Raw genomic sequence first — 12,746 nt, forward strand, 5'->3', positions numbered from 1 at the left:
CAACAAGAGCAAAAGAAAACCTGGTGTACGTAAAGGTTGAAATGACCACCAACAGAACTCTGATATGTAATGATGACTGTACGAACATCTATTTAATCATTTCCCCTTATTATAACCATCTCTCTGATACTCTATATCAGGCTGAAGAGTGATCAAAAGGGAAGATGGAGTAGTGTACCATCTGTTTCAACAGGAGTTCAATAAGATTTTAGATCAACTATGTCAGCCTGTCTTAGTTGCTTGTTTTAAGAGAATTTTGTTTAAGAAAATTTTGCCTTGGAGAAATAATGCCATAAACCAATAGATAACTTCACTGATTACATTCCCTATAGGCATTTCCTATAGATCAATTTATTGCAGACAAAAATCTGCTCACTTGGTTATACTGGTTACTTATCAACAGGAGTTTACTTTCCAAGATTTGCTTAAAGACACTTGCTTTGTTATGTCTATCAATCTTAAACTATTATAATCACAAATTTTTATTGAATCCTGGTCAGTTCCCTGGTTAGATAGACCCACCTTTAATCACTTGAGCTCAAACTTCTAAGTCTTATAAATATCTAATTTTTGACATTATTCTTCTAAGACTTCTAAGACTCGATCAAGGAGGCACTCTCCCTCAACACAGTGAGTCCACATAAACTTGGTTTGGCTTTATTAACAAACTATTGGGTAATATTTTGAGGATTTCAGCAAAAAGTTATACAAATACCTTTTTAAAGAGATAGAATTTCTGTTTCTCAAAGTTTTAGATTTCATGATTTGTAAAAGTGATTATTTTAGGAGTTTAGAGAACTATCTTTTACAGATAAAAAACCATTATTGACATAAAATTTTATAAAATTTTGTCTTTTAAAATCTGTTTAAAAATTGAGCATATTATGAAAGTCTAATAAACCAGAATTGTTAGTCTATAAGGGTTAATTGGTATTCTTTTCAGTAGGTATGAATGCACTTCCATATATTAAAAACATTTTGAAAGATGTAATGGAGGTGAAAAAAAAAAACTCAATTGCTGCTGCTTACTCAGTGGCATACATTTCCTAATCAAAAATAAGAAAAAAGTAGACAAGCTATCATTTACAGTGTGAAGAGAGAGAGGTATTGAGAGTGAAAGGCAAAGAACTTTAGACACTAAGTAGTGTAGGACATTTAAATACAGATCACATTGGAATAAGGTTTAAGGTTTGATTGATATAAAGTTCGTTAAAATCAGTCCTATATCTATCAAACTGAGTATTGATTTTGTGTATTTATATATGGTGCTGACTGGAAGTGAAATGATGAAACTAGAGATTTGGAAACCAGGATGGGGAAGAAAGAGGACAGTTAAGTGACCCAAATTCTAATTAAAAATCACGGACTGCAAGAAATGAAAGAACGTTAGGTATCAAGAAGAAAAATAAGAAATTTAGCTGTTTGAAATAATATTGTAACTGACTTCAAAGAAATTTGAATTTCTTCAAATTTCAAATTAGTTGCATTGTACTTTTCCTTACTGGAAGTAAGAGTTACATAAAATTAGTCTTTTATTTTTACTTTGTCTATGTTATGCTATTCCAAATGTTTCAACTATGCTGGAAAAGAAAATGATTCAGAGAAACTCCTATTGATTAAAGAAGCTTTATACTAGTATTCTGGGTGTATTGGGAACCAGAACACCTTAATAAAAACTTATTTATTGAAAAAAAATATATAAATTTGGCCATTGACTGTCTTAGCAGTGGTTTTAATTTTTTAAAAAATTATTTTTATTAACATATAATGTATTATTTGCCCCAGGAGTACAGGTCTGATAATCATCAGGCTTACACATTTCACAGCACTCACCATAACCCATACCCTCCCCAATGTCCATAACCCTACCACCCTATCCCTACCCAGCCCACCCTCCAGCAACCCTCAGTTTGTTTTGTGAGATTAAGAGTCTCTTATGGTTTGTCTCCCTCCTGATCCCATCTTTACTGCAATTATGCTTATATTCTTCTTAAAACTTGTGCATCACAACATACTCCTTTCATAAACACTGGCTCTCAAAATATCTCTGTGAGATAGACTTAAAAAATATGTTTCACTATTAATAAAGTGGTCATCACTGAAGTCAAGTAGATTGGACAATATTGTAGGCAGTTGAAATGTTTTACAAATCCTTTCTGTACTTTTTTCATTGTCGGTATGTTATCAAAACAAACTCTTCTTTATAGATGTCCCATTTTATGATGTCACTAGAATAACAAATCAGTGGTATTACATGATGACAATATTCCCACAACAAAATTAAGAGTCCTCCCTTGAACCATGGAAACCAATGGATACCATTTACTGATTGGCTTACACCTGGACAGTTTGGACGAGTCACTATGGAAAGAAGGATGGATTTACCCTAATTGCCTGAGGCCCAGTTCATTGCGGGGAGCTAGGGCCATTATCTTATAAACCACATGGTTGCAAGAATGGATGTTGGGAAGATAATTATAATATAATGCTGCCTGTCTCCAAGCTTGTGTTAATGCTGCTTCTCTGGAACTAAATATGGACTCCTCCCTTCTTTCTGCTTATTGAAATACTCTCATCTTGTAAGGATAAGGTAAGGACTTATCTTCCTACTGCGCATCACCACTTTCCTTTCCCTGCTAGACTTTTATTTTTGTACCACATAATGTATGGCTGGATTGCATGCTTCTATTTAAAGTTGACCAGATCTCTTTCTTTCTCTCTCTCTCTCTCTTTTTAATGGGTTGGGGAAAACATATTGTCAATGTGCACTTGTTTCATGTCCGCCCCTTTCATGTTCCAAGCTGGATTGTATGCTTTTCATGGCAGGAATTTGCTCTTTATCTTTCCTGGCATCATAGATTTGGACTCAGAGAATATACAGCAGATTATTATTGTCTAATTCTTAATGATCCAAAACACAGCATTGCTTATTGCTGTTATGTTTTGGTCATTAACATTTTCAAATTTACTTTTAGAATTTATATTTGATTTTATCTTAAGATGGTACTGATTTACTAAAAATAAAAAAACAAGAACAAAAAAATCTCCAAACTTTAAAACATCAGTTCAATCACACAATAGCCTTAGCTTCAGATGTCCCATGTTAAGTAAATATGTGTTATAGAGGAAAGAAGTCTATATACAGAAATTATTTTAGGAGAAAGAGATTCTCAGCCATGCATGAACTGTACTCAAACTCTCTTGAGTGCTTAATAAATATTTGGTCTTATTACTTGGTAGTTCATGTTTGCTTATTCATTGGAAAATTAAAATAAATCTCCCAATTTTCATAATGATTTTATCACATATCAGTCTTCTTTGTAACTCTTCTGAGGAATGTTGGTCAATGAGGCATTCTGTAAAGGAAGGTTAAAGGTTTTATGACTTTAATCTGCATATAAAACTCATAATTCCAAATACTTACAGTTTTTTTAGGCTTGTTCTAATGGCTATATTTTTAAAAATTAATTCTGCCTAATGCAATTTCTAGATAGATTATGAGTTACCACAAGCCTTCTCTAAAATATTCTTATTTGGATCATAGAAAAACAATTAATATGCTGTGAATTATATATTTCTTAGGAGTGTGAAACCTGGAGCCACAAAATCTGTGTTTGAATCCTAACTGAATGACCTTAAACACTAGTTGAATGACACTGGACAAGTTATTTCTTGTTACTCAATTTTATCATTTATAAAGTGGTGATTACAATAGTACCTATATCATAGGATCCTTATGAGGGTTTGGTTTAACTTCATTTCTAAATATGGACTGTATACAAAATGTCATCATAGAATTACAGAATTAGAGATGGTAAAATCTATTCTTTATTGCAAAATGATTGCTCTTAGATACCACTTAAGTCAGTATAATTAAAATGTCTAACTTATAAGTATGCAAGAACATCTTTTTAGAATCAAAAGGAATAAATTAGCTGTCAGTCACTTGGTTTGGAAGCAGAATAGAGAAATCAGAAATCAAGGCGGTCTCCTTCCCTCTGTTTTGTAGGCTGTGAGATCTCTCTGCTAAGATAACCTCTGTGTGTGTCTACTTCATAATCCTATTTTTTTAGATAGACTTCCTCTGCCCCATTGCTATAAGCTGAACATAGTTATCCCCACCTTGGTACTGCAACTGTATTGGGTCAAATGTCCAATAGAGATTGACAAGCGTTTTTGAGTCCTTGAATTATTTTTGACAGAAATTACAACTGGTCCAATTTAGGTCAGGTAATTGTCCTCATCCAGTGAACTAGACCCAGGGGCACATAGTTTCCTGCCCACTCAGTAGGGACTCTGGGGCCCACATTTCCTAAAACAAGAGTGCACTGACAGGGAAATTGACTAGTAAGTACCAGACAGATCTTTTTTAGAGATGGGCTTGAAAATTTAAGAGAAGCTATGTGAGAACAAAATAGATTAACCAACCTAATCAATTTAGTTTTAAAGTTTGGATGACATTTTTCATTGATCACATTTTGTAATGACAAGAGTTCCCCCCCCCTTGGATCATTATAGAAATTTTGAACATAAGTGTAAGACCAATACTTTCATCATCAAAATTATGACCTTATACTAAACTCATTTTTCACTCTGAAGAGCTTTATAAAATGATACACTTGAAAATATTTTATCCAACTCTAGGTGAGTAGGAACACTGAAAAATGCCAAAACAAATTGACACCATATAGGTCGTTTTATTAGATAGGATCAATTACTGGAATGGGGTTTAGCTAACACTCTGAAAAGGAAATAAATTCAAGACAATAAGAATATGCTATTATAATTTACCCCTGCTTCTCAATCCGTGGACTTCTAGTGTTGCTTCTCTGTGGACCTTTCCATATGGCCCTTTAGCTTTAGTTTTGGCACTAGACTTGGAGAATGATGGCAGTCCTGCCTGCCCTTAGAAGAAAGTGGGTTTATACCAGATGGTGGATCTTCTGGCACCTTGATCTTGGACTTCTAGCCTCCAGAAATGTAGGAAATAAATGCTTGTTGTTTATAAGCAACACAGTCTATGGTATTTTTGTTACAGAAGCCCAAATGGACTAAGTATATTCCTTGAAGCTGAAATGAATTCCCTTGCGGACCTTTTGTGAAGCATTTCCTTAACATTCAAGCTCTTGTCTTTGGCAATGCTTCATAGCATTTTGATGCAAGGTACCACTTTGAAGAGTATAACTTAAATATAACTTAATTCTGGTGAGCTTTGTGTGTCCACTTGGTTTACAGGAAGCTGCCCATTGCATCTTCTCTTCTTTCCTTGACATTATGGTGCTCTAGCCAGACTTTTGTATTCATAGTTCTCTAGGCAGGAAGTATTAGTCTCTGTTTAAGTATGTCCTCGTCTCTTAAAGGACTATTGCCAAGTTCTTTTAATGTCAGCCTGTGATGGTTAATTTTATGTGTCAACTTGAGTCGGCCACAGGTTCCCAGATTAACCATTGTTTCTGTGTGTATCTGTGGCAGTGTTTCCTGATGACAGTAGTATCTGAATTGGTAAACTTTGTAGATTGCCCTACATAATGTGGGAGGGCATCATCCAAACTGTTGAGGGCCTGATTAGAAAAAAGGGCTGAAGAAGGAGATGTTTATCCCTTTTTACCTGCTTCACTGATTGAGCTGGGACATCTCATCTTTTTCTGTCCTGAGACCAGAATTTATACCACCCAATTTCCTGGGTGCCATCTTGGAGACAGCAGATAATGGAACTTAACCTCCATAACTGTGTGAGTTCATTCCTCAGAGTAAATCTCTAGATGGGTGGATAGATCGATCGATCGATCTCTTATTGGTTTTGTTTCTCTAGAAAAGCCTGATACACTGTCTTATCATTCTTCACTCAAGTAGCAGCCCTGTAGTGGACATATGAGCATCTGCAAGTTAGCAAATGTCAAGCCAAGAAATGAGATGCTAGAAACAGGAAGAATGACTTTCAATAACCTGTTCCTCTGTTATGTAATTTGGTTTTCACAATGAGTATTGAGATCTGTTGGATGATACTGTTTTCTCTTCTTTACAAATAAGTAAATGAACACCCAGAAGTTAAGCGAACAACTCCAACCAGTTACAGGTTCATTCTGGAGCAGAGCCTTTTTTTCCATCTATTTCCAGATTTAAAACTCAACCTTTTTTTTTTTTTTTTTTAAGATTTTATTTATTTATTTGACAAATAGAGATCACAAGTAGGCAGAGAGGCAGGCAGAAAGAAGGGGGGAAGCAGGCTCCCTGCCGAGCAGAGAGCCTGATGTGGGGCTCCATCCCAGGACCCTGAGATCATGACCTGAGCCGAAGGCGGAGGCTTTAACCCACTGAGCCACGCAGGCACCCCAAGACTCAACTTTTTATACCAAATTACATACCTTAAAAGACTGTTGACCTCTGGAGTCAACGTATTTCTTAGATATTTAAGACTTCAACAAATATAAGAAAAATAAATCTTGAATAAGTGATTTAGTATTTAGTGTTTTTTGTGTTTTTTTTTTTTTAATATTTATAGTCTTTAAAAAGTTGCTAGGGAGGAAAGAAAAGACCTAATTCAATACTCATTTTTATATCCTTCCTACTTACTTTTCAGAGCTGTGACAGAGCTGTCTTCTTCATTTTGACATAAATACTCTCTCCACAGTCACTAAGAAATTAAGAAAACCTCATTTATTTTTCCAGGGTCCATTAACAAGTCCATATTTTATTTGTCTTCCATCTTCATTTTCGGCTGTGCCTTGCTAATAAGAAAAAGCTAACATTTTTTTTCTAGCAATCAAAATCCTTTCACAATACTGATTTCCAATTATTTAAAGAGTGAATTGCATTTTGCAATTTTGGCTGGTTTAAAAAGTAGATTCAGTAAATATCTTGCCTGGAAACAGAGATAATAGGTTCATCATGGATATTGTCCCTTAAGTCGGAGTTACACAACAGTAGTTTGTTTAATCCTTTCCTTCCCCTTGCCCCTGGTAATGACATTTCATTAACATTTTAACTTCTATGGAAAAAAAAAACTTATTTCAGCTTAGAGCTTTAATAACCTACCTAGAGTATGTTTTACGTGAGCCTGCATTTTTTAAAAAGAAGCTTCTAACAGGTTCTAATATTAGTTTTAATTTTGAATTCTTAGCAGTGTCTATTGACCCAATGAAAATTTCAGTACTCAGTTTTAGCCATGTTTATGAAGAAAGACCAAACCCTAACTGCATAGAATAAGGGTACAAAAGAAGAAAATTTGTGTACCAGGTTTCCTCTGCTCCTTCAAATATGATCTTGACCATGGGCATCCCTCTAGTCACCCTTACTTAGGGAATTTGTCACATAACACTCCCATTTCCTCTCTACTGGTTAGGGAGGGTACATGCCTCTGTTCTGTACAGGCTTACTGGGCATCGGTCCTCTGGAATTTGGAAATTTTAAAAATATGTATTAAACTAATAGTCTTTTAGAATTATTTTTGAAGACTTACTAATTTTTTTAAATTAGCTGTAAAATGAAATAATAACTTAATTTACTAAGTAGCTAAATTGAACATCAGTGATGTTACAGTGCACCACAAACATGCGTTTAGCTTTGCCTTCTGAATGAGGAAAGGTACCTAAGCATTTGATCTACTGCCTTTATCACTCATCCTCCTCTTTGCTCTTCCTATAGCTTTCTGTGTAAAGGGATTCAGTCTTTACTTAGTGCTCAGTTATGTAGCTGGGCTTTGTTTCTCTGGATACAGATGGACACATGTTAATTTTCCATTTCTCCTGAAAATGCTCTAATTGTTAGCTCTTTCTTTCTGCTCTAGTTCCTCTCTCCTATTTATTCTTTGTATTAATTGACCCACTCTTTCCCTGTAAGGCCCTGTAATGGCCACTGCTGCTGCTTCTCTCTGTCCACTTTTTCAGGGCCACATTTATAGTCTCACCCCATGCCAGGCAGGCCGCACAGATTTTCCCTGAGTTCTCTGGCTTTCCATCTGTGCTGCTCGTCTGGGCTCAGAGGTCACATGCTCTGGGGCCACCAGGCCCATAAAGTTGGGCTCATAATCCACCAATACTTTACCTTTGCTCTGTGGTTCAGTTAGGGGTATATACCAATCAGCATAGGGTCACATTACTCTGGGCACTGATCCTGTCATTATATTATAGACATTGAGCCGTATTTTCATCCCTCTTCTCTTAATGATAGGGGAGAATGATTTTCTCCCTTTGAGAAACTAAATATTTTGTAGAGAGGAATCTGACTGGCAAGGAATTCCCTCAAATTAAAAAAATTCCCTTATAATGCTTTCTGGTTTTCTCCCTATGTGTCTTCATTGTAGCTATTAAGCAGAGTAAAGGGGTCATCTTCTAGAATTTTAACATTTTTAATTATTTATTGCCCACCTCATGCAGGTTACTTAAGATCTGGAATTATTGAGGACTTTCTATACGGTTCAGTGTATGTGAAGTTCAAATAAAATTTAAATGAAAGGATCAATGACCACTAATGGCCATAACTAGGTTGCTTGCTTGCTTCCTTCCTTCCTTCAGTAAATATTGAGAAGGATTTTTAAAATGTATTATTTTAGATGCTAAGTATGAATACATAGTGAATAAAATAGACAGACTCTTTGCCTTCACGTAGTTAACTTGCGAGTTAGGGAGGACAAACAATAAACAATTTATTATCTAATGTAATGCCAAATGGTAAAAATATGTGGTAAGAAGAAGAAAAGGATACCTTAATCAAAACAAATAATATGTTGAGATCAACATTTCTTTTTGCAATCTGACTTCTAAATATAACTTCTATGGGCTTTTCCTAAGACATGAACAGTATTTTGTCATGTGATTTGTAATGGAATTTTTTTTTTTAAAGATTTTTATTTATTTGTTAGAGAGAGAGATACAGAGCGCAAGCACAGGCAGACAGAGTGGCAGGCTAGAGGCAGAGGGAGAAGCAGGCTCCCTGCCGAGCAAGGAGCCCGATGTGGGACTCGATCCCAGGACGCTGGGATCATGACCTGAGCCAAAGGCAGCCGCTTAATCAACTGAGCCACCCAGGCGTCCCTGTAATGGAATTTTTAAAGCATAAACTTTATGCTAAAGTATACATATGTAAAATATAACATTATGCCAAATCCTAAGTGTATAGCCCAGAAAATTTTTTCACTAGTGGTTACATTGCCACTACTCAGATGAAGAAATGGAATATTATCAGAAGCTCAGAACCCTCCTTCATGCCTTTTCTACTTCTTAACATCTCTTCCCAAAGGCAGGAGATGTTGCCTACTATCTTGACTTCTTTGCCACCAGTTAATTCTGTGTTTTTGAAATTTAAATAAATGAAGTTGTATAGTCTGTATTCCTTTTTATTTGCTTTCCTTCTTTGAGATTATCAATATTGTTTTGGGTAATAATACTTCATTCTCATTGCTAGTTAGTATTACTTGGTATAAAAATGGATTATGGCTTATTAATCCATTCTACTGTTAAAAGACATTTGTATTGCTTACAGTTTGGGGGTATCACAAATAGTGTTACAATGTACATTCTTATAAATGCCTTTTGATGAGCATGTATTTCTGATGAGCATATTTTTGTATCTCTGCAGTGTTGGTACATAGGAATAGAAAAGTTTGATCATAAATTATGCATGTATTTAACTTAAGCAGTATTGCTGAACGGTTGTACCAATTCCCATTTTCACAATACCTGATAGGAGTTTGAGTTTTCTAAAATCTCATGAACACTTGGTGTTATCCTTCTTTAATTTTAGCCATTATTGTATTATTTCATTATAGTTTTACTTTGCATTTCCATGATGAGTAATGATTTTTAGCACATATTCATGTTTACTATTCACTTGATATCATATTTTATCAAGTGCCTGTAAAAGTATTTTATTCTTTTTCTTTTTTTAAAGATTTTATTTATTTATTTGACACAGAGAGAGATCACAAGCAGGCAGAGAGACAGGCAGAGAGAGAAGGGGAAGCAGGCTTCCCTCCAAGCAGAAAACTGGATGTGGGGCTTGATCCTAGGACCCTGAGGTCATGACCAGAGCTGAAGGCAGAGGCTTAACTCACTGAGCCACTCAGGCACCCCTCTTTTGTTCATTTTGTAAATTGGGTTGCCCATTTTTTTTTTTATTACTGATTTGTAGGAGCTCTTTATATGTTCTAGATACAAGTACTTTGCTGGACATATGAATTGAAAATGCTTTTTTTCTCTCACTCTATGGCTTACTTTTTAAATTCTCTTAAAGGTGTCCTCTGGGAAAAAATTCTCAATTTTAATGTAACCCAGTTGATCAATCTTTTTTTTTTTTATGGTTAGTGCTTTTGAGATCCTATTCAAAAATTTTTTGTCAACCTTAATATAATTTCCCATGATATTTTGTAGATGTTTTCACTTATGAACTTTACTCTAAAACTTAAATTATACCTGGAAAGGATTTTTTTTTTTTGGTGATGTGATATAAGTCAAGGTTTTTTTTTTGTTTGTTGTTTGTTTTTCCTTATGCAAGTGTGATATAACCCACTTATTAAAAAATTTCCTTTCTTCAGTACAGGTTCTTGGTTTCTCAAGTCCTGGCTGCCTCTGTCAGGTTGGAATTCAAACTATTTCTCCAGCAATTTGAAACCACTGAGTGCTCCATTCATCTGTTAATTTCTCCTTTTACTGACCAGCCTCTTTTCTATACAGACCAAATTCTAAGGATTTAGCAAATGTCTCAAAGGGGAAAACTGGCATTGGATGTCAAGCTTATTCCAATAATAATAATAATAATAACAATAATAATTGTTTTGTTTCTTTGAGTGCTTGGGCTTTCAAATCCTGACTGCTTTGAAGCTTTCTAACATCTCTAAAATGATTTTTTAAAAATATCTATCTTTTCTGGGGCTCCCTGGGTGGCTCAGTGGTTTAAGCGTCTGCCTTTGGCTCAGGTCATGATTCCAGCGTCCTGGGATGGAGCCCCACATCAGGTTCTCTGCTCCGCAGGAAGCCTGCTTCTCCCTCTCCCGCTTACTCTGCTTGTATTCTCTCTCTGACTGTCTCTCTCTCTTTCTCTCTCTGTCAAATAAATAAAAATATCTATCTTTTCTAGTTGTTTTTGGTGTGAATTTTGAAACACTTGTAGCTGTTCTATCATAGCTAAAGGTGGAAATTTTTTTTAAAGTTCATTTTTAAAATTAACATATAATGTGTTGTTTCAGGGGTACAGGTCAGTGAATCATCAGTCTTATACAATTCACAGTGCTCACCAAGCACATACCCTTCCCTAATGTCCATCGCCCTGTCACCCCATCCCTGCCACCCTCCTCCCCTCCAGCAACCCTCCATTTGTTTCCTGAGATTAAGAGTCTCTTATGGTTTGTCTCCCTCTCTGGTTTTGTCTTGTTTCACTTTTCCCTCCCTTCTCCTATGATCCTCTGCCTTGTTTCTCAAATTCCTCATATCAGTGATATCATATGATATTTGTCTTTCTCTGATTGACTTATTTTGCTTGGCATAATCCCTAGAGTTCTATCCACATCATTGCAAATGGTGAGATTTTGTATTTTTTAATGGCTGCATAGTATTCCCTTGTGTTGTGTGTGTGTGTGTGTGTGTGTATAAAACACATCTTCTTTATCTATTCTTCTGTTGATGGACATCTAGGCTCTTTCCATAGTTTGGCTGTTGTGGACATTGCTGCTATAAACATTCATGTGCACGTGCCCCTTAGGATCACTACATTTGTATCTTTAAGGTAAATACTCTATAGTGCAATTGGTGGGTCATAGGGTAGCTCTATTTTTAACTTTTTGAAGAATCTCCATGCTGTTTTCCAGAGTGGCCGAACCAGCTTGCATTCCCACCAACAATGTAGGAGGGTTCCCCTTTTCCACTTTAAAGGTAGAAGTAATGAGGTTTTCTTCTATGTAAAGAATGATCTAATGACAAATGATCATTAATCTAGTGCTTAAAAAATGTGAGGGTAACATCTTAATTAAATCTTAAACTAGAAAGAAGGATTGAGCAGTCTAAGAAAGGCTGAGATACTAACCTAAGAAAAGAGTACAACAGGTTACAATTCATTAAAAATTGGGGGTATATGAGGATTAGCACTATTCTATCAGTACTAGAGTATTAGACTGCTATAAAACCAAAATATTAATGAAAAGAAGCTGACTATGTTGTTAATAACCTAATAAAGCTTAACAGACATTTTTAAATGCCTTTATGAGAAAGACTTTCACTTTCTCGCTCTTGAATGTGAGCAACCAATTATGGCCCTTGACGCTATTTCATCTGTTTTCAATGAGAAAAAATCACAGCTCTTTCTTTTTTTTTTTTTTTAAAGATTTTATTTATTTATTTGACAGATAGAGATCACAAGTAGGCAGAGAGGAAGGCAGAGACAGAGAGAGGGGGAAGTAGGCTCCCTGCTGAGCAGAGAGTTCGATGCGGGGCTCGATCCCAGGACCCTGAGATCATGACCTGAGCCCAAGGCAGAAGCTTAACCCACTGAGCCACCCAGGCGCCCCCCAAATCACAGCTCTTTCTGAAGCAAGTTCACAGGAGAATGTTAGCTTATAACTCTGCAAGAAAAGCAAGAAAGTCGTTACTGTAGAGTGTCCTGACACCAGTTTTGGCAACAAGCTTTCTCAGAATTGTGAAAGATGGATAAAAATAAAATTACAACCTTAATGGGAAAACCTAAGTTTAGGAGAAACTTGAGTAGGAACAGCTGTAATATTATATATACAATGGAATACTACAGGCTTACCTAATAGA

Source organism: Mustela putorius, unplaced genomic scaffold, assembly GCF_011764305.1.
Source record: "Mustela putorius furo isolate JIRA1106 unplaced genomic scaffold, ASM1176430v1.1 tig00000759_pilon_pilon_pilon, whole genome shotgun sequence".
NCBI classification, from domain to species: domain Eukaryota; kingdom Metazoa; phylum Chordata; class Mammalia; order Carnivora; family Mustelidae; genus Mustela; species Mustela putorius.